This window comes from Triturus cristatus, chromosome 4_2, assembly GCF_964204655.1.
Source record: "Triturus cristatus chromosome 4_2, aTriCri1.1, whole genome shotgun sequence".
NCBI lineage: Eukaryota > Metazoa > Chordata > Amphibia > Caudata > Salamandridae > Triturus > Triturus cristatus.
In genome coordinates this window covers 494,439,964-494,462,603 of record NC_140586.1, presented here as the reverse complement: position 1 = coordinate 494,462,603, position 22,640 = coordinate 494,439,964, and positions in this window count along the sequence as shown.

Sequence of the window (22,640 nt, the reverse complement as noted above, 5' to 3'; positions counted from 1 at the left end):
GGAAGATGTGCACAGCAGGGGGAAAGGATGGCCAGTGCAGGTGACGCTTTTCCATTGTAAAGGAATTCCTGTTGCTGTCATATCCCCCTGTTGTGCACATCTTCACACTCCATTCTGCACAGCGCATCAAACGTGCTTAGGTGAAATCGCTGCTTCAGGCAAGGATATCACCTCGGTGGCACCCCTCTCAAAGAAAACAAAAGGTGGGGGCAGGGAGGGCTGCTGAAACCCTCAGAGGCTGGCTTCCTCTGGCTGGTTCTAGGCCTCTCAGAAGGGGTCATTAAAATCACATTCTCGGATTCTAAAGCATCCGAGAATAAAAGTGGAGCCTTAATACAAATGAAAGTGGGGAAAGGGTTTTCATACTTTCATTATTTTAGATCATTGTAAATCAGGAATGTGTGTTGTGCTGTCATCTGAACCTTGGCAGCCCGGGCTCAAGATGAAGACGGGGGGGGGGGGGGGGCTGAAGCCCGTTCAGCCCAATGGGTGTTGCGTGCCTGGATGGAGTAGAGCTGTTTTTCAACATTATACAGTGGTAAATGATTGCTTGTCACAGGATGAAGCATCAGCTACTTTACAGCGGAAATATAGTTGCATTTGTTGGCACATGTAAAGTAAAAATGAGCAAAATGCAATAACATAAACAAAACAACATAAAACCAAAATTAAAGCATAGCAGGGTGCATGACAGCTTCACATGCAAACCAGAGCACAACACAATAACTACTGTGAAACACAACGCACTCACTTTGCAGTAGTGCAGCACAAAAACAGCAGCACAAAATCAACCAGAGCACATCACCACCGCTAAAAAGTCACATAACAAATATACTCTAATGTTCTTACCACAGTGTGATCACCTCAGGAAACATCACGAGATCTTAAAGATGGGGCCCGCAGTGACCCCGTCCAGAAGTGGAGTTAGCGCTCTAGTACCGGCGGGCGAGCTGGACAGAAAAAGCCCGGAAATGTGGGAAAATATCCCGGTGAATGGAAGGAGCGAGGAAAGAAAGATGCAGGATGCCACAGAGTCAGGAAGAACACGTGAACACGGAGGAAGAGAAGAAGAAGACCCCAGCAACGAGGTAGTGGTCGGAGACATCACCGATAACCAGGCACCGGATGCCATGGCAGACTGTAGCTCAGGGAGCAACGCTGATGAGTCCAGTCTTCTTCCAAGGGAAGCGGAGGCTGTGGCTCCCCTCCCCACAGCCCAGGAGGGTCGTGGGTTTAGGCAAGTGTCTCAACGGCCCTTGTTTGCTATAAAAGGGTGGTGATTGCAAAAAAGAACAATTGATGGATAGAATGCAGAACAATGTCATACATTCACCCCAGTACAAAGATCTGGGCATAAATCCATCGTTTTTTTGCTCACCATGCCATTCCAGTTTGGACCCAGCCATATGCAAATCAGCCTTGACCCTGCACCACTGGGAACATTCCAGCCCGAACTGCCAGTCCAGGTCCTCCCTGGACTGGAAACAAGCATCCTGGGACTGGTTTCAGGCTTTCAGCCCTCATCAGCCAGGATAGCTTGACTCCATTGGCATGGAGAGCACGGGACCCACGTCATGGGCATACCCATCCCATTCGGGGTGACAAATGTAAAATGAACAATTGATGGACCAAATGCAGGACAATGTTATACATTCACCCCAGTACAAAGATCTGGGCCTAAATCCATCGTTTTTTTGCTCACCATTCCAGTTTGGACCCAGCCATATGCAAATCAGCCTTGACCCTGCGCCACTGGGAACAGTCCAGCCCGAACTGCCAGGCCAGGTCCTCCCTGGACTGGAAACAAGTATCCTAGGACTGGTTTCAGGCTTTCAGCCCTCATCAGCCAGGATAGATTGACTCCATTGGCATGGAGAGCACAGGACCCACGTCATGGGCATACCCGTCCCACTCGGGGTGACAAATGTAAAAGGAACAATTGATAGACAGAATGCAGAACAATGTCATACATTCACCCCAGTACAAAGATCTGGGCCTAAATCCATTGTTTTTTTGCTCACCATGCCATTCCAGTTTGGACCCAGTCATATGCAAATCAGTCTTGACCCTGCGCCCAATGGGAACAGTCCAGCCCGAACTGCCAGGCCAGGTCCTCCCTGGACTGGAAACAAGCATCCTAGGACCGGTTTCGGGCTTTCAGACCTTATCAGCAAGGATAGCTTGACACCAGTGGCATGGAGAGCACGGGGCCCATGTCTGGGCATACCGGTCCCACTCGGTGTGACAAATGCAAAAAGAACAATTGATGGACAGAATGCAGAACAATATCATACATTCAGCCCAGTAAAAAGAACTGGGCCTAAATCCATCGTTTTTTGCTCACCATGCCATTCCAGTTTGGACCCAGCCGTATGCAAATCAGTCTTGACCCTGCGCCCAATGGGAACAGTCCAGCCCGAACTTCCAGGCCAGGTCCTCCCTGGACTGGAAACAAGCATCCTAGCACCGGTTTCGGGCTTTCAGCCCTCATCAGCCAGGATAGCTTGACTCCAGGTGGTGGGCAGGGTTGTGGGGCACACCAGTATAAACAGCCACCCTTAAACTCCTGCACTAAGGCACGATACATGGCAGGGAAGGTGAAGAGTTCACTATATCTCCCCCTTTTGTTTGTTCAGTGAGTTACCATATCCTTAACCCTCCATTTTGTTTATTTTATTTTTCCGGTTCCCCTGAGAGGAAGAGGACCCCGACAGCCTGACCTTCAGAAATCCAAGACAGGACCAAATCATACACCTAGTTTACCTACTGGTCTGGATTGAGATCTCATCCGACAGAGCCAACATTGCTCCACATTCAGACTGAGATTCAGGCCACACTTTGGAAGTATTTTGTTTTGTATTTTGACACTAAAATTCAACCTATCCATCACCAGAAGGATTGTGATTATTTATGTCTTTAATAAATATCACTAACCTTAAGTCCAGGGTCATGTATCATTGAGGGAGAGACCCCTCCAGGATAACTCTTGAGGGAAGAAGGCTTACATGTTGTGTCAGAAGTGGGATAAGTGTCTAGCCAACATGATACAACCCATTACTATGGAACAACCCAATTTTGGGGAGGGTCAACAAGACTTACAGCTAAGATTTGGACAACAGACTAAGATAGCCCGAAATAACATGAAGCCCTCTATTCAGTGCTAAAAGACCGAGCCTCCCTTTTTACCACTAACCAACAAGTACAGGATATAGCTATCCTATGATTAACTGACGCCAACTCAAGTGCCAAGGTGCATCCCAATATACCAGGAAGCATGCTACAAAGGTTTCAAGAAGGTGATGACCCCGACTTCTTCTTTGTAAATTGTGAAAGGGTCGCCACTTCAGCTGCCTGGCCACCAGAGAGGTGGGGTCAGTATATAGCCCCCTTGTTATCAGATGAGCTTCAAGTCGCTTATCAGACAGCTAATCCGGCAGGGACAACTGCTTATCCAGACATAAAAAGGGCTATACTAGAGCGCTTAGGTTGTGACTAGGAGTACTACCGTAGTCATTTTCTAAAAGAGAATTGGTCTACAGGAGACAATCAACAAGCTCTGTATTACCGTATACGAGATCTGGGAAATCGTTGGTTACAACCCACCTCTTCCTCCATAGGCGATCTCACTGAAAAACTACTTGGAGCAATACCTGAAAGCCCTCCACTCAAATACCAGAGCATGGATAAGACAGCATCCAAATCTCGCGGTCACCGTGGCCGTCGATCTAGCTTGTGCCTATCATCCGTCCCCTGAGTTTAAAGCCCAACCCCATCGTCCTCCTCTCAACCTCCCTAGACCAGGGACTAGGGCCCCTACTCCACTTACAGATCATAACATTCAACCAGTTTTAAAACAGCCGACCAGACACACCTTGGGGGCAGGTTCCCTACAAGGACCCCATTGCTTTACTGCACTGAGGGTGGTCATATTGCCCGGCATTGTTATGTTATGTTATTTTTATTTGTACCGCGCACAGCTGCCCCAGCAAAGGGGCGTCCTGGCGCTTTGAGAAGGTGAACACAACACAGCACTAAAAGCGGACAAAAGGAGACGAGACACAACAGATAAGCTAAACAAATAAAAAGGTCTTGATAGCCCGTCTAAACTGAAGGAGCTCATCGATGGCCCGGATTTGTGGAGGAAGAGAATTCCACCAACTCGCTGCCAGGACTCGAAAGGAGCGGCCACCAATTCTGCTCAACTTAAAACGCGGGACCACTGCTAAGTTCTGGCCTAGCGATCTAAGAGTGCGAGAGGGGACATAGGGGATCATCAATTTCTCCAAGATTTGTGGGGGAGTACCCTTTAGGATTTTAAATGCAAAGCAGAGAACCTTAAATCTAATCCTCTGCTGCACAGGGAGCCAGTGGAGAGAGAGCAGAGTATTGGACACCGAGCATCGCCTAGGCAGACCTGTCACCAGTCGGGCCACAGCGTTTTGAACCCGCTGGAGCCGCAGAATTTCTGACTGGTTTATCCCCGCCAGTAGGGATCTGGCATAGTCCAGCCTGGACAGCACTGATGCTTGGACCACCAGCTGTCTAGACGTACACCTCCCCAGGAACCCATGAAAGTGGGATACACTTGTGAGTGGGTGTTAGTGACAGGAGAGCCCCCCGAGACATACAAAAAGAAAATTCACTTCAATGAGGAGCCAGTGGTGGCCTTTCTGGATACTGGGTGTCACAACACGGTTTTTAGTAAGGAATTGGTAACCGATGCTCTACTCTTAGGGGGAGAATTTGTATGGGTCACATGTGTACGTGGTGAAGAGAAAATGTATCTGCTAGCGGAAGTCTTACTAGAGATTGACGGAGAACCACATTTGAGAAAGGTGGGGGTAGTACCTTCCCTTCCTGAAACTGTCCTGTTAAGCACTGACCTCCCTAGATTCTACGACTACCTTTCATCCCTCACCTCCGCTTCCCCAACGATAGGATGGTTAGAAAATGCCCCATTTGCCGGAGAGGACATTAGTGGGACTTCTCCCAAAGCTCGGAAGTGTCGAAGGGAAAAAGGGAGAAAAGAGCCCTATATAGGAAAGCTTGTCATACCCTGCTCATACCTGTCCTTCTCTCCTCAGACGTACCACAAACACCAAGTGTGAGTTTTCGAACAGCACAGAGAGAAGACGATACTCTACATCAAGCTTGGAATCAATTGCAAGAAGACCACCCTGAAAAGGTAGGACCCTTCTTTTGTGAAAAAAATCGCCTGTTATACAGAATGACTAGGGAGAATATTCACACTAAAGAGCAGTTGTTGGTCCTGAAAGCCTTCCGGTAACAAGTATTGGAACTAGCCCACAGTAAGACAGGGGGTGGGCATTATGTCAAAGTACATACCCTGAAGTACTTATTAGAACGTTTCTATTGGCCTGGGGCATACCAGGAAGTAGCTCAATGTTGTGCTTCCTGTGTTAGATGTCAGTTAGTCAATGCACGGGTCCTTCCCCGTGCCCCATTACAACCATTCCCCATAGTTGATGTTCCCTTTAGGAGACTGGGTATGGACCTAGTGGGCCAGTTACTTCCTTCAGGCCGAGGACACCAATATATTCTGGTATTGGTAGATTACGCTACACGCTATCCAGAGGCAATACCTTTAATTAGTACTACCACCTCCACCGTAGCTTAAGCCATTGTCGCTTTATTTTCTCATGTTGGGTTCCCTCACAAAATATTAACTGATCAGGGTACCCATTGGTGTCAAAACTGATGAACCAAGTATGTGACAATTTGGAGATCAAACAAATATGAACAGCAGTATATCACCCTCAGACTAATGGTCTAGTAGAAAGGTATAACAAGACACTTAAAGCAATGCTCAAAAAGGTCATAGACAAGGCAGGACGAAACTGGGATCAGCAATTGCCTTTAGAACTATTTGGCATTCGTACACACAAGCAGAAATCAACAGGATTCTCCCCATTTGAACTCTTGTTCAGAAGAAAACCCCGTACTCTCCTTGACATGGCAGTGGAACAAAGGGTAGAAGAGGAAGATGAGAGCAAACCCTTGTTACAGTACAGCTTGGTGCTAAAGGACACCCTTGCTACACTATGGGAGAAGGTAGATACTAATATGGAAAAGGCAGAAGGCTCGCAGAAACGACACTATGACCAAAATATCAAACTAAGGGAATTCCAGGTAGGAGACCATGTACTCATCCCTTCACTGAGTACAGAGAAAAAGTTATTGACCACATGGCAGGGTCCCTATCGAGTCCTGAAACGGATCAATCCAGTCACATATATTGCGTGGTGGTACCTCACAAACCCCAAACAGGTCAATCATACCATGTAAACCTTTTAAAAGCCTGGGAGGGACCACTACCTGTGTCCCTTTGCCCAAAAACATGCATATATCAAGTAACCACAGAGAAGCCCCTGGAGATTTCCCTGGCCCCAGAATATCCCCACAGAAGTGAGGCTGTTCTGTTCGGACAACAACTCACAGTGGAACAGAAACACCAGCTACAAGGTCTCTGTAACTCTTTTCCAGGACGCACGTCATTAGTTGAACATAAAATAATCACAGGAGAAGCTGGTCCAGTTCGGTTAAGACCCTACCATATCCCAGCCGCCAGGAGACAGGCCATGGATCAAGAAATAAAATCCATGTTAGATGCAGATATCATAGAACCTTCCCAAAGTGTCTGATTCTCTACAATTGTTCTAGTTCCAAAACCCGACGGAAGTATAAGATTTTCGATTGACTTTCGTCAACTAAATGCCATATGAAAATTTGATGTATGCCCACTGTCTCGGGTTGATGAGTTAATAGAAATATTGGGAGATGCCAGAGTGATGTCAACGATTGACTTAACCAAGGGGTATTGGCAAATTCGCCTCTCACTTGAAGCCAAAGAAAAGATGGCTTTTTCTACCCATTCGGGTCTCTACCAATTCAAAGTACTTCTCTTTGGCCTTCATGGCGCCCCCGCCACTTTCCAAAGACTAATGGACGTTCTTTTAAGCTCCCATCAAGAATATGCCATCGCTTATCTAGACGATATAGTCGTGTATAGCCCAGACTGGGAAACACATCTTTACCATCTAGGGAAAATCCTATACACACTCCAGCAAGCAGGCCTCACTATTAATCCTTAGGTAACTACATTTGGCACAGACTACATAGAATATCTAGGTTATGATATTCAGGGAGGATGATTAAGGCCACAAATAAACAAACTAGAAGCCATTACCAAAATTCCTCGTCCCACCACTAGGAAAGATGTCCATTCCTTTTTGGGGTTGGTAGGTTATTATAGGAGGTTCATTCTACACCTCTCCAACATAGCCAGTCCCCTCGCAGACCTCCTGACAAAATCAAAAATAGGAAAACCCATCCTCTGGACCAGTGCTGTGGAAAAATAGTCCTTATTTAATGCTCCTATCCTAATTTGCCCTGACTACAAAAAAACCTTAGTTCTGCAGACTGATGCTTCAGATAGAGGACTTGGTGTGGTACAATCCCAACCTGATTATAAAGGGGATCTACGTCCTGTTCTTTTCCTTAGTAGGAAACTCTTCAGAGAAACCCGATATGCAACCATAGAGAAAGAATGCCTGGCGGTAAAATGGGCCATGGAGGCACTACAGTATTATTTCTTAGGCCGTTCCTTCTTCCTAGTCACAGACCATGGCCCTCCAACTTGTCTTTCCTTGGATAAAGACTCCAATCCTAAATTACTTCGCTGGTTCCTTGCATTACAGCCATTCACTTTTCAAACCCTGCACATACAGGGCAAACTGTAATCAAATGTGGATTTCCTATCCGGGAAATCTGTTTCTGAATGGCCCTCACATCCATTCCCAGAGGGAAGGCAGTGTGATCGCCTCGGGAAACGTCCCGAGAACTGAAAGATGGCGCCTGCAGTGACCCCGACCGGAAGTGGAGTTAGCGCTCCAGTACCGGCGGGCGATCTGCACAGAAAAAACCTGGAAATGAGGGAAAATGGGCCACCGAACGGAAGGAGCGAGGAAAGAAAGACGGAGGATGCCACACAGTCAAGAAGAACATGAGAACACAGAGAAAGAGAAGAAGAAGACCCTGAGGAGGCGGTAGAAGTCGGAGACATCACTGGTAACCAGGCACCGGACGTTGTGGGAGACTGCAGCTCAGGGAGCAACGCTGACGAGTCCAGTCCTCCCTTCCCCACAGCCCAGGAGGGTCGTGGGTTCAGGCAAGTGTCTTGACAACCCTTGTTTGCTGAAAAAGTGTGGTGGGCAGGGTTGTTGGGCACACCAATATAAACTGCCACCCTTAAACTCCCACACTAAGGCACGAGACACGGCAGGGAAGGTGAAGGGTGCACTATATCCCCCCCTTTTGTTTGTTCAGTGAGTTGCCATTTCCTTACCCCTCCATTTTGTTTATTTTAATTTTTGGCTGTTCCCCTGAGAGGAAGAGGACCCCGACAGCCTGACCTTCAGGAGTCCAAGCAAAGAGCAAATCATACCCCTAGTTTACCTACTGGCCGGATTGAAATCTTACCCGACAGAGCCAACATTACTCCACATTTGTACTGAGATTAAGGCCACACTTTGGAAATATTTTGTTTTGTATTTTGACTCTAAAATGCAACCTATCCATCACCAGAAGGATTGTGATTCTTTATGTCTTTTATAAATATAACTAGCCTTAATTCCAGGGTCGCTTATCATTGAGGGAGAGACCCCTCCAGGATAACCCTTGAGAGGAGAAGGCTTACACACACATTATCAAATCCTGAATCTTGTTTTCATAAATCATTGGTAAGAGTATTGTAAGCACACACTTAAAAATGTGAAACAACACCATTCAAAAATGATTTGTGATCTTGCCCCTGGACATTAAAATAGGGATAAGGTCCACTTTCCTTGTGAATACTAAGAGCTGATTAAGAAATGTTATATTGCGTGCCAGATACCAGGCTGAATGGTATCAGTTGTAGGAAATCCTATTGATATGACAGAGCTTGAAGATGGCAGAATGTACTTTATGGAGTAGCCTTTGTGAAAGTATGAACTTTATATCGTTATGGGATTTTGCATAGTGTGGGCCTGGCCATATTAGCAGCAGAGCGCTTTACAGCACTTTACAAGCAACAGGATGAAACACTAACACAGGGTGAGGTGATGGTCAAAAACATTTTATTTTTAAACTTCTTTTTATTAAGAATTGCATCATGGTACAGTGCACCCTGTCATACATGGAAACAGAACAGTAGGAAGGGGCACATGGCATCATACATTTTGTAACACAACTTGGATAGACCTCCGTGTACAATGTTGGCACTCCCAGCTCAGTAATAAGCTACATGATAGAGTACACATCCCATATTAACATAGTAAGCATACAGTACAACTCCATCTCCTAATAATAATCATAAACCGTGGCAGCAGCAGAACGGCAAGGGGTGTGAGCACCTATGGGAGCCGGGCACAAATAAAAGAGAGACAGGATCTGGGCAGCCTGCAGGGTAAGAACAGGAAGTTAGGCGACGGAAAGCCCAACCCATCAATAAATGACCGTAAGTCATCTAGAACATAGTAATAGTTAGCCGCCACAGGGAGCCCCTTCGTCTCAAGTGAGTCCTTCGGGCACAGCCATTTCCACCTTTAGTGTCACTGCAGATGTCCCCCCACTCTACATACATTCCACACTTACAGACTCAGTGTTGCAACATGCAAAGATTCAGGGGATGGGCCCCTGGTTTTGGCAAGGGTGAGGCGGATCCCGCAGTCTGAGAAATGACAGATGCTGCAAACTCTGGCCCTTCATCAGACAGCAGCCTTCCCAACATATACCCCCAAATCTCTAAGTCATGTTCTGTAGTCTCATCAGTGCAAACTAAGTGCAATTGCCGTTCCTCGGCCACGCCCCAGTCACTCAAATCGGCCCTCCATTCAACCAGTCTGGGGGTGTGTCTAATGTATCATCATGCTTCGGTTGGTCAACACAAGACCCAGGAGAGTGAATCTATGTCTCATTCATGACCCAGTTTTGGGGACGGAAGGACACCCAATAAGCATTGCTTAGACGATGCCTCAAGATGAACTCCTGTAACGTCCCACAGCACTTGCAATACTTCTGTCCAACAACTCTGCAACCTCACACAATCCCAAGTCATGTGGAGGAATGTTGCTGGCTCCACACCACAATGGGGGCACATCTGAGGGTGTAGCACATTAAAATGAGACATTCGTTGAGGTGTCAGATAGGTGCGATATAAATAATGGAACTGCATGAGCATAAAGGGGGCATTGCTGGCTACCTCCCCGGACCTGTGCAAACGCTTTCCGCCATTCCCTATCTGTTAGAGGTAGATGGACAAACACATTATTGAAACAGTCTTGGGGTCATGGCCAACATGGTGGAGGATTAAAAAATGTGTGTCCTCCTCTTTTCCCCAGCTACAGAAGCTACAGAATGCCTGCAGTGCTGAAGTAAGGATGCAGCACCCTAACACCGACATACTGCAGTTGAGAAGCTTAGAGTAGAGAAGTGTACATCACCCATTCCTGTTCGAAGTCTCACCATGGACTGTCAGTAAAGCAGGGGTGCTGAAAATATTACTAACCTACACCGCAGGACCATGGAGGGTATTCGGAAGTGAGGCTAGATTGGTCCAATATCGGGGAAAAGAAACCTGGAAGGAGATGAGTTAGAGGCCCCAGGGCCCAGCACCCAAGAGCAGCTGAGTGTGGCATGAGATCCAGGTGGGTAGGCAGGCATGGAGGCTGTGTGCAGTGCGGAGGCATTGAAGGGTGGTGAAATGCAAGACCTGTCTGTGTCCTACCAGAAGAGCAGAGACACAGGAATGCTGCAAAGAAGAGTCAGAAATGAAGTACACGAGCCACCAAGGACCATCATGGGGGAACTCAAGCTGGGTTAGTCCCACAAATGGTCAGGTACTGCAGTGAGAATGGAAAAAGGTGGGACATTCCATGATGCCACCACAAGAAATAGTATTGAAGGAGCACCTAAACACACATCCAGATGATCCCACCCTCCTGGATGTTGTGGTACTCTTTTAAAGAAGGTTTATGGGGTAATTGCATTGCTAAGACCATCTGAATGAAGAAAATTAGACACAATAAAAGACGAACTCTCCATGAGAAGCTCATTGTACTGGAGAACAAAACATAAAAAGTCAATGTCCCAGAAATTATGGCACAAGATATTGGTGGTGAGGGGGCGGTTATGCATACAGGAATTAGAATACTGCCAAGCTAACATTAACCACAAATGCTATGGAGGAAGGCATTTATCGACTGCTAAGCCGAAAAAAACAGGCTCAGTCACACATCATTTGTTAAGGGGAAAGATGGTCACTAATATTGAAGTGATGGGATAAACTTTAATTATTCCACAAATACTACCAAAGGTTGTATTCGTGAAAGGTTCCGGATGAGAGGTAAATATCAAATTATATCCACTAGGTGGACCTTGAGGTCTCAACAGACTCTCTGAATGAGCTCCTGGAATCCTGATCCTCAAACAAGAGATAATAAAGGTGACAACTGCATGCTCATAAACTGCAGATCAGCCACCAAGCACGCCACAGAGCTAGCGGAATCCATACTCACTCACGACATAGACATAGCATTCATCACTGAAACCTGGCTAAATGATTCCTCCCTACCTTTTCTGGATACTCTTGTCCCCCCCAGGCTTTACAATCACCAACAAAGATAGAAAAGACCAAAGAGGAGGAGGCATAGCAATCATCCACAAAAACCATATTTCCGTGAAGGAAACAGATTCCTTCAACTACAACACCTTTGAATGCCTAACCGTCAACATTAACACTAGCAACAACAAAACACTAATCTACTACCTTATCTACCACCCCCCAGGCAACACCAGCACATTCACTGAACATCTGTCTGACCTGATTGCCCACTTGTCTCTCCGAGATGTGAACAATTTAATTCTGGGTGACCTCAACCTACACTGGAATGAAGAAAACAACTTGCTAATCCAGAACCTGAACGAGCTGCTACACAACAACAACCTTACCCAACACTGCACAGAGGAAACTCACAACAAAGGAGCAATCCCAGATGCCATTACCGCCAAACACGACACAATCACGATAAACCACACCCTGCCCGTGGATTGGTCAGATCACCACTTAATCCTCTTCCACCTCACTCAACCAATCATCTTCAACCCCCCACCCAAGACCCCCCCAAATGGACCAGAAACCTCACTCAGATCAACATGACTGACCTTGAAGAAAGGGTTAATTCTCCCCTCACGTCCTCCACGGATGATCTATCTACCACCGAACTCACTGTCCATTACAACACAACCTTGACATCCATTCTAGACCAAGTAGCCCCACTAAAACAAAAAAAAAAACAGGAACATCCCATCTAGATCCTGGTTCAACATGGATATTAATAACGAAAGGAGACAACTGAGAGTTACAGAAAGACTATGCAGGAGCAACCCCTCCGCAAACCTACTCGAACAACTCAAAGCAGCCCGAAGGAAGTATAAAAAACACACCAGCAGCGAGAAATCCACCTTTTTCCGCTCTGCCCTGGACAACGCAAAAAATATGCCCAACGAACCGTTTAAAAATAATCAAGCAACAAACCTCCAAGCCCCTCGAATCCTCAATGCAGGCCTCCAAAGAATTGTGCGAAACCTTTGTCGACTTCTTCAAAGAAAAAATCACCAAGATTGAGCTCTCACTAGACATCAACGCCAACCCCGCCTGCAAAAGCTTGCCCCCAGTGCATGCACCCCATGAAAACATGGAAGTCCTTCGACCCCATCCCGGAAGCCGAGATCCTCAAGATGATATCCACCTCCAAACCTACCTCCCACGTCCTTGACCCTATACCCACCCAACTGTCCAAAAAACAGAACCTCTCCATAGCCCCTTTCTGGTGCAGAATGATAAACAGCTCCATGGAAACCGGCATCATACCTGAATGCCTCAAAGTTGACCAAGTCACACCACTACTAAAAAAACCAGGCCTCGACTCCAAGGACCTAAATAACTCCTAGCCAAAATCCTCGAAAAATGGGTCCTCTTGCATCTGACTCAGCACATGGACAACATCAACCTTCTGCACCCCCACCAATCGGGCTTCAGAAAAGGCTATAGCACTGAGACCGCAATGCTCAACATCACAGACGATATCCACAAATCCCTCGATACCGATCAATGTTGACTACTCATTCTCCTGGACCTATCGGCAGCGTTTGACACGGTTGATTACCAACTACTCATCAAGGATCTACAATAAAGGGTAGGTGCTGATGAGGTGGTCCTATGCTGGTTCTCCTCCTTCTTACACAGCCACTCGCCAAGGATAAAAATCAAAAACTTTACTTCCGACCTACACCCTGTCAGCAGAGGCGTCCCCCAAGGCTCAGTGTTCTCACCACAGCTGTTCAACATATACATGGAACCCCTCACCACCATTCTTAAAAATGCCAACATCCCTTTCCACCTATATGCGGATGACACCCAGATCTATCTAGAAACCTCCTCCTTAGATGACATCCACAGACTAAATGACACTCTAAAAATAAATCCAACATTGGCTGCCTCTAAATCACTTAAAACTCAATCAAGACAAAACTGAGATCCTCCTCATCTCCAACAAAGAAAAGAACCCTCAAATTGCAGAATGGCTAAAAGTGATGGATGCTCTCAATGGAAATCTCACTCTGGCAAGCTCCGTAAAATCACAAGGAATCACCCTAGACCCAAAACTGGACATGGCCAAACACATCAGAAACTCCGCCAAGAGTGCCTTCCTCAATCTGAAGCTACTCAACAAAATTAAACCATTCATCCTTACCAAAGATCTCAAACAAGCCACCCAATCACTGGTACTTTCCAGACTTGACTAATGGAATGCAACCCTCAATGGTACAACAAAATGCCACCTAGCTCCCGTCGAACAACACTCAACGCAGCAGCCAGAATGGTCACTGCAATTAAGAAAAACAATCACATTTCACCAGCACTCAGAGAACTAAAATGGCTCCCAGTCGATCTGCGTGCCAGCTATAGAACTGCCTGCCTCACGCACAAAGCCCTACACACAGGAAAACCCGACTACCTGGCCGCCAAACTCAAGAGGGCTGGTCAGGCTAGAAACCTCAGGAGCTCAAATCCCCTACTTCTTATCCCCATGAAAACACGCAAACAAAAAAACGCTGCACGATCCTTCGTCGGAAACGCGCCCATAATCTGGAACTCAATCCCTGCAGATATCAGATCTATCTCGTGCTTCACAAAATTAAAAAAACACCTACAAGTCCTTTTTCTCAATCGCTCCCTCCCGAAGGGATAGCCGCCGCCTCAACGCAAATCCCTACTCGCCGCTGCTCCCTGACATTGTATCACAAAGACCTACCACCTACCTGCTCTCTGACCATCTCCTGTTCCTCCCCCCCAAGGGTTCATCCCAAGACAAAGTGCACTAATCGAGGTTATCACAGCACACTTGGACCTCCGAACCTATATGTATAACACTGCTCTATTATATGAATCTTGCGAGAAACTGCTGTGGTTCAACCCATGACAACGTGCACTAATCAAGGCTATCTCATGACTCACGTACTACCTCAATACTGCACAGCACAATTGGACTTCCGAACCAATATGTATAACATGATAACAGGCTCCATTATGTGACTCTTGCAAAAAACTGCTGTAAAGCGCTCCGATACCCCCATAAGGCCCAGTTCCTGACGTCAGAAATGGGCCCGGAAAATTAATCAATATGAAACTTAAATCGCAATTGTACTGAAATAGGGGAGGATGTAGAAGAATGTAGCGTATGCCAGACAATCTCTTTATTAAAGGTTGACATAAACATTTTTTGAGGAAGTCCCCACCCTTCAGTTGAATGACCTAATAATGCACTCAGTCCACATGGGCAGACGGGGTGTATCTCAAGGTGCCAACCAAGTGACACCACTAAGAAGGTCATACACCTGATTGACTTTGTAAGCAAGCCACAGGGAAGCATGCTATAACTACTGAGGAAGGTTTTGACAGTGTAGACTGGTGATTCTTGAAGGATGCACTCTTGGGCCACTTTATCATTCCTTTTCCTGAACTTGAGTCTATCAGAATATGTTGCTGTATACAATCCGATGTAGAAAAAAGAGGAAAGTCTTAGGTAGATTAAAAGTAGGTTGAGGCAGCCGATAGGTTTGTCCCTTTCCCTACTAGTTTTTGTTTTTTACCTTGAGCCATTTGTGAATACAATCTGTAAAGCGATAGATATCACTGGGGTGAATCCTGGTTTGGATGAGTTCAAACTGACACAATTACAATGTTTGATCTCCCTGTCAAACCCTAGACATTCTCTGACCTCCTACTAGATAAACTGTGCTGGTTCAATGCAGTGTTGGGGTCAATATTAACATACAAAAGTAGGAAGAATTGGGAGTGGATATTTATTAAAGTAATATGATACGGTTAGTAGTACTCACCCTGTAAGGGGAATACATCCTCTATAAGTTACCTAGAGAGAAAATTGGCAGTGAAGACACTAAGATGTATGCAGCTAACTTTCCACCCTTGCTGACCTCAAACAAGAAAGATTTCTCTCAATGGCATAACCACTCACTCACGTGGCTTGGCTGCCTAGTGACAGTGAAAATGGCAGTCCTTGTAAAATACTGTTCTTTTCCAAGCTTCCTGCTGAGAGTGGCAAATACATTCTTAACAAACTACAATTAGCACATACAAACTTCATAAATTGAGAACAGAAGACGACAGGTGACATTGGGTGGGCTAAGGTTTCCCAATGTTTTGTTATATTTTCAGGCAACATATTTGAGTTATATCCTTGAGTGTTCAATAGCAGAAATGGAGAGTTATTGGTACTTCCTTACCATGTGCTAAGAAGCCGTACTCTCTGGGGTACCTGGGCAGACCTATCCCACCCCTTCTTCTTTTGACAATTTTGTCCCTGATGTCGAGTGGGCTTTCTGCCCCTCTCTGTGATGGTAAAAAGACTATTGGACTCATTATGGGGTGGTGGTATGGCCTGATGCTGAGGCAAGGCACCCCCACATTTTCTTTTGTTCTTTAAATAACGTTTTTGACCTACTGGGAGGCAGATTGGTGGTAAACCCTCCAATCCCCTTTCCAAGGGGGGTAAAAAACTGCATGTATTCTTTTGGGAATGCACTAGCTCATGCCTAGGAGGCCTCCCTCCACTGGCCTCCCTGGTGGTCTAGTGGGTGGATCCCTGCTTGGGGGTCACCCACCTGTGGCAATCCCTCAGCATAGATCCACTAGGCAGATGGACTGCTCATAATGAGACATTGTCTCTTTTCCAGTGTTACCTATTTTGCTTGGATTAGTGCTTGCTGCGCAGAGTTATGCACCCCAAACCCTGGTCATAGTGAAAGTACTCAGCTCTCAATGGTGCGAACTGTTTTTAATTTCTATGTATAACTTCAGTAAGCAATGCCTGCTGATTGTCTCACACACACACACAAATCTACTGGCGAACACAAGGAAATCTCTTTCAGCATATTCAGAATTTCTTTTCCAAAAAGATAATCTTTCTGCTCCTTGCACCAGAAGGATTTTCTCATGCTTTGTGGTGGTTGAAGTTCTGTGCACTGCTGAGGTAGTGCGGTGGCATGAACGTTTCATCCACCGTAACTAGGAGGTTTAAGTGCTTGTAACAATAAACAATTTACAAGTGTCTACCGTGGACAAAAGTGGTGCTCCAGCTCTACAACTATTTAAGGCAACAAACAGTCAAAAATAGTGACTGTGTCCTAACCTAGCACTACCAATGCTCACTGTATGTGTTACAGTCCATGGATTCTTAGGTTTTCATTTATTAGGTTTTGCATGGCTGCTCGCATGGCGCAAGGCTACTCAAATCATTCCATCAACAATTTACTAACCATTATAAAAGCCACATCATTGCAGATTGCCCTACAAGTGCCTGCGCAACCCTTAGTAAAAATTTAAAAAAACATTTTAATTGTATTATTTCCAACATGGAGCTTCCAAGTGACCTTGCCTCCTGCCGTCCGCACTAACCTCACTCAATTTGATGTTGGGACACAGTTGTCATTGTGCTGCTCCAAATTTTTTTTTGTCAGGAATCTTCATCCTTAATCAAGCGGGGGGCTGCGAGCTGCCGTCTCCGTTTTTAGGGTCATCGATTTCCTTGTTGCTGGGATGCTTTTGCCCCTTCTCTGGCATCCATCCTGTTAGAGGATCAGCTCCATTCTATCACAAGATGTTTTGGGCGTATGAAGAAATTTAGCCAGTGGCTGCATTCGCTCCTTCAGGTAATTTATTCCTCTTCTTCTCTCCCAGCTTCTCTCTCAGTCTGATTAGCAACTTTTTTTTAACCTTTTTTACTTTTTTACTTTAGGTGCCATGCAACAGGATATTCCTCATTACTAATTGAGGTGAGCCCTGTCTTTCGCCTCTTTTTATGACAACACTTTACAGGGGTTTTGACATTATGTTCACATTTTCTCTTTTCTTTCTATTTCTTGCAGTTCTTAACTCAATTGAACTGTGTGTACTTTTTTATAAACCTCTTGTACCTTATACCTTGTAATTTCCCCTATACGTCATCTTCGTGCTATATGTAGCCTCTCTTCTTTTCAGATTTAATCTTGGGCTCCGTTATCTATAGAGTCCTGAGATTATCCATGATCTATCAAAGGCTCGAAATATCAACTTTAATTATGGACCCTTATGTAAATTATTTATGAGTCAAGAATGAGCGGTGCTATTCTTGTTTTTAGATACACAAAGTACTACCAATGAGAGAGCACCGAACACGTTTTTTCACCTTCACCCACTGCAGTGCTGTACATTTCTTTTATAAGTAAAATGTATTTTGCTTATTGTATTAATAAATAATCATTTGGTAGGCAGCATTGTCTCATTCATATGTTATGTAAAAGCATTTGAGTGCAATCGCTGGATTGCTAGGATAATAATTCATTGTTCTCACTAGCTGGTGTGTTTTTCTGCTATTCCTCCCCATCTTTTTTAGTGTAAGGTACACCCATTTGGCTAGACTTCACACCAATATATTATGAGGAATATATTGCTTAGGCTAAAATGGAGAGCTTTTTGCACACCATTGTGAAGTTGATTCTGAAGGTTCTCTCTTTGCGTAATTGCTAAGGCATGCTGCCACATGTAGAATGGCTTATGGGGAAGTTAAGACAGATTTTTGGAGGCCAGGTAGTAGCTTCTCACCACTGGGTTGGTGTCTAAAGACTAAGGGCAATATTCTCAAGGAGCTATCGCCGAGTTAACAGCACTTTAGTGCAGCCAAAGTCACGATATATTTATCACCCCATTCACAAGAGAGTGCTAACAGCCCATAGCACCAGTTTACCTGCGATAGCAGCCGCAAAGAACATCGCCACAGATGACCCCGCAACTATCGCTAATGAGATGCGTTCCCACGACAACACCACTCCACAACATTCTCAATGACCAGGCAGATCGGTGATAAGATCACAAATGCGATAAGGCGCGTTAGCAGCAAGAATTCAACACCTGCTCTGACTTGGTGCAAAGTTGGACGGCAGCCTGCACCACAAAAGGGAGCCCAGCCCAGAGGAACAACAGATGCACCCAGGCAACTGAACATGCAGCCCGGAGCCCCAATAGGGCAACAACACCCACCGCCAACCCCCAGGGACCCCCCCCGCCCGGACCAACACTGATGCAGCACAGACAAAGACAGCGACCTGCTGAAAACGCACCAACCTCACAAACCCAACACCTGGGAACGTCATTGCCCACCAAAGGCTCAAAAGGACAACCATCCTACGCATCTTGTCCACCATTCCCCACAGGCCAACAGTACCAACATAGCGGACAACCACCATCCCTCCGCAGACAAAGCTGCCGGCTGTGCCGCACCTGTTGGCCTCTGGGACCTGCCAACCAACAACCTCCAGAGTCGGAGGAGTCTCACAGCCAGCCACATCCAAGCCCCCCCAACTGTCCTGGATGCCATCATCAGCTTGGTACATCACTACCTATCCTTTCCCCACACTGCACAGGAACAGCTGTAGACCAAGCAAGGAATCAAAGCCATAACTGGATTCCCTCACGTATCAGGGGGCAATTGATTGAACACAGGTCCTACTTGTGCCCCCTGGTGACAATGCACACAATATCCGCTAACGAAAGCACACATACCATCACTGTGCAGGCAATCTCCACCAATCTCGAAGCCAACCACCCAGGCAGAGTGCAGGAGTCCTACATCTTTCGACATCCCATCATCACCCGGCACCTAGGTAAATGCGCTGCTCATTGGCAAGTACCAAATGAACACACCACACACCTCAACTCCACAACCATGCAACTCACAACACTGGGAATGCACATATCACAAACTCACTTACAACATGACAAACAACATGCCCACCCACCAGACACAACAGCACAACTCACTCTGGCAACCTGGGCCAGCAATGCACATAAGCCATCAACTGCATGGCACTTCAGCCACACAATAGCAGATTCTGGGAAGAGGTTTGGACCAGGCATGTGCGAAGGAGGCAACTGACGATGAATGACAATGTACACAATGCCAAGTGTGGCGTTGAAGCGATGGCCAGACTGCAGTATGCAGACCACCCACATATCCATGTCGACATACACCGCTGGTGTATGGAGTGCAGTGGACAGTGGACGCAACCATGTCACCCCAGCCAGTAGGGAAGATCCCGGAAATGTAGCTCGTTACGTCCCCACCTGTAAACGTGAGCGGAGTGGGCTGGCATATGCCGAGCATGCGTAGGGGTGTGAATAAAAAGCACGTAGCCCTGGGCGTGGTCCTCTTCTGGAATGCCCATTGAATCTGCCAGGGCAGCGCCCCTCAACCCACCATTGCCAGCGTTCCTGTGCGCCTGCTGCACCCTGGGCCGCAAGGCCCCGTACCAGTCCTGCCAGGCCCGGCGCACCCAGGCCTCAATGCACACCTGCCTACACCGGCGTGTGTCGATGAGGGCTCATCACGTGCCGGTGCAAGCTCCAAGCCAGTGTGCCGCAAACCTGGCAACCTCCTCAGACCATCACGGCCCCCGTGACACCGGCCCGCTGTAACTCCCGTCTCGTTGAGGTACTCCACCTGCATGCACAGCGGAAAAGTAGGTCACACATTTGGAACTGAGTTTTGATTACACTATGGCAGAGAACATTAATTCAATATCAGTCAGTTTGCATGCGGTATCATCCTTCAGAGATTTCATAGATTCCGTAAGATATTTTTGCACAGTCAATTCATCTTCTAGCTGAGAGATCCGAATCTCAGCTTCCCCAATTCTAGTCGCCAAGTCGGAACATGACTTAGCTACCCTACGGATAGAGTTCTGAAGTTTGCGATAGGCTTCTTGAGTCCGGGAACTCTCTGCTCTAGTTTCTTCCCGGAGGGCCTTAATGGTTTGATATATTGTGGAGAGCGTGATTCCTTCTGGATCTTTGTCACCAATGAGAGACTGGGACCAAACTGCCTAATCAATCAGACAAACGTACATCACTGATAGGCCAAAGATTCAGGTTGCTCCTAGTAAGTTCTTCTTCTTTGTAGCAAATCAGATCCAGTAGGACCTCACAGAGATGGTGTCCTTCTTGGTGGTACCCTCTTTGGCTACTGCCGGCAGCCTTACCCTACTTTAAGAATCCGAGCTCCAAAATAATTACGATAGAAATCTTCACTGGTCAAAGGCAGGAAAAATATCTGTCTGGCAAGGAACCATCTCTGCATAGGAAATACACATTTCTCATGTTCTGAGCTTTCCAATAAAAAGTCAATGACATCTCTGAGACCTCGTCTAGCAGCTGTTTGATGATGTGGAACATTTTTCTGAGTTGCCACGATGAGGATTTTTGGCATCCATTGCAGATACTAAGTCTGAAGGTAAATCTTTTTACCAGGACAAACCCGGTCCCTGTGTTCAACATGGGCTCCATCGTGGTCAGCCTTAACTTTTGACTTTGTACCGGTCAAGAACCATCACATGACTGTGGTGGTCCTTTACCCCTTCGCTGCTAGGCCTTTTCCTCCCCTGTGCTAAGCCTTTTTTGGGCTATTTGGGGGTAGTGCGCGCTTAGGCCCCTGTAACGTGTTGACCACATAAGGTATCCACGCCAAATTTGCGTCCTTTTCTTCCAACATCATGGAGATTCTAAAGGTACCCAGGGTTTGTGGATTCCCCTGGAGGGGTCCCAGAAATTAGCCAAAATACAGCAAAAAAAATTCTTTTTGGGAAAAATGGGAAAAACGGGCTGCAAATGAAAGCGTCTGGGTTTTTCTCTGCAAATGGTATCAAAAAAGGGTTTGTGGGACTGAAATCACCATTTTCTCAGCTTTTAGGAAATGACAGACTTTTGTCAGAAAACCAACATTTTTTACACAGTTTTGGCATTTTTCTGGGACACGGCCTATTTTTGCTATTTTTTGTGCTTGCAACCTCCTTCCAGTTAATGGTAGAAATGGGTGTGAAAGCAATAATGGATCCTGGAAAGCTATACATTTTAGAAAAGTAGATAAACTTCTGAAATCAGCAAGGGGTCATTTTTGTAGATCCATCAAGTTTTCTTTATAGAAACTAACAGTTAAATATAGGAAAAATTGAAAATTAGTTGAAAAAACAGCCTTTTGTTTCAACGTTTTTACCTGCAACTTCTTCTAATTATGACAGCTCTTTGAAAGCAATATACCGTTACATCCACTGGACCTTTCTGGTTGTGGGGATATATAAGACTTGTAGGTTCACCAAGAACCCGACGAACCCAGAGTCAAAAACTGAGTAGCAATTTGCAATGTTTTTTTATTATGTTCTGGGTATATAGCAATTATTGTGGAAAAATGCATACATGGAATAATCGGTATGAAAGACACCTATGTATTTCTGAAATGGGAACAAATTATAGAGTTTAGAAACAGTACATATTTGCACATTTTCGAAATTGGGAATACTCATACTAGCATGAGAATTATCGGTCATTTTTCAAAATGACTTATTTTTTACACAAAGTCCTTCATTTGGAAGGCAGAAATGCATCAAAAATCAATAGGTAATAACAGTTGCTTTACAAATCTCAATTATCCTAAGTCTCCCGATAAAAAAGGTCCCTCACTTGTGTGGGTTGGCATAGTGCCCCTGACAGGAAATGGCTCAAAGCCCAACATGAACACACCACATTATTACAATGAAAATTTACCCTTTTGTTTGCGAAGTGTCTAGCTGTAGTTTCCGAACATTAGCTCTGCCGGCACCTAGGGAAATATAGAAAACCTATACATTTTTTAAAACTAGACACACAGGGGAATCCAGGATGGGGTGACTTGACTGCCTCCCACCAGGGTCTGCTACCCAGAATCCCTTGCAAACCTAAAAAATTGGGAAAAAAAACACATTTCCCCCACATTTCTGTGGTGGAAAGTTCTGGAATCTCCGTGGAGCCACAAATTTCCACCCACCCAGCGTTCCCCAAAGTCTTGCGAGAAAAATGGTACCTCACTTGTGCGGGTCGGCATAGTGCCCGCGACAGGAAACGGCGCAAAACGCAACGTGGTCATACCTCAATTTTGCAGTGAAAAATGACCCTTTTTTTGGCAAAGGGCCTAGCTGTCGATTTTGAACAATAT